This window comes from Lissotriton vulgaris, chromosome 7, assembly GCF_964263255.1.
Source record: "Lissotriton vulgaris chromosome 7, aLisVul1.2, whole genome shotgun sequence".
NCBI lineage: Eukaryota > Metazoa > Chordata > Amphibia > Caudata > Salamandridae > Lissotriton > Lissotriton vulgaris.
The window spans coordinates 824,865,616-824,866,683 of NC_141695.1; the positions used below are offsets into that span (position 1 = coordinate 824,865,616).

A 1,068-nucleotide genomic window follows, 5' to 3' on the forward strand; every position below is an offset into this window, starting at 1 on the left:
TCCACTGTAGGTATATTTTAGGTCCGACTGGACAGTGCAGCTTGTTGTGGGAAACTAAAATAAGGAAAGAGAAGACTTCTCTTGGCACGGCAAAAGCAGGGTTACTGTTGCGGCAGAGAGAGCAGCAATCCCCACACAGATAAACAGCTGGTCTTAATTTGCTGTTCACAGGCAGCCTCCTAAATCCATAAAAATCTGCTGACATTACAATTGCCTCAAAAGCCAATAACAGGTCAAAGAGTGCATCTAATAAATCCTAAACATTTACAAAAATATCACATCACCTGTGTCCTTTAAACTTGTAGCTTTTCCTCTACATTCTCTTATTGTAAGTCTAACAAAACTTTAGTACAATGTTAACTTCCTCTCAAACATGTTTTTTTTATCATAGTTACTCCTGAGGAAGGGCTGTCTTGCCCGAAATGCATTGGGTTTACATTTCCCATCCTGCACTATGAAGAACAGTGAACAGATGGGTGCTTTGAGGAAAGCCTCACCAGAACCTGCTGAAATTGTTGTTGAACAACATGAACCAAACTTGGATGAAATTGGAGTACTGACGGATCAAACAAGATTAAAATGAAAGAAGCAGTTTGACTGTTGTTGACTCACAATTCTTTGGCTATGCATCCTGGTGTTTGAAGAGCCTGACAAGGCTTGAGCATGTTTCCAAGTTGAGTTGTCTGCCAGTCTCTTGTAATCAAATGTTTATTACAAATACATACATGGATGCATACATACACATAGATAGAGGGGTGCATCAGGGTCAGGGATGCTGCGCTTCATTGCATGGGATTTTTTAGCATTCTGCAGCTCCCCAGCCAGTGCTACCAGGTAACTCACATTGCGGTCATTTAATCTGTAGTGCGCTGCCTGGAATGGAATTGTTCATAGTATGTCACAGTTTTAGCATTTCAAGATGGTCAACCCATTGCTTCTAAACAAGGCAGCCATGTGGGAAACTTAAAACAAATATATCCTATGTATAATATCTTTGCTCCGCTTACAGTTCTGCATACTCAGATGGCACGCAACCTCAAAACGTCTCTTCTGCATTGACAGCAAAAT

The 1,068-nt window shown here is 40.9% G+C and overlaps 1 long non-coding RNA gene across 1 annotated transcript in view; it reads left to right on the forward strand.

Moving 5' to 3' along the window:
* Positions 1 to 667, forward strand: part of LOC147702480 (uncharacterized) — a 98,498-nt gene extending 97,831 nt beyond the window's left edge. Inside the window, exon 3 of the long non-coding RNA XR_015297231.1 lies at positions 392 to 667. This is a non-coding gene — a long non-coding RNA (uncharacterized LOC147702480). The remainder of the gene's footprint in view (positions 1 to 391) is intronic.
* Positions 668 to 1,068: the final 401 nt, after the last annotated feature.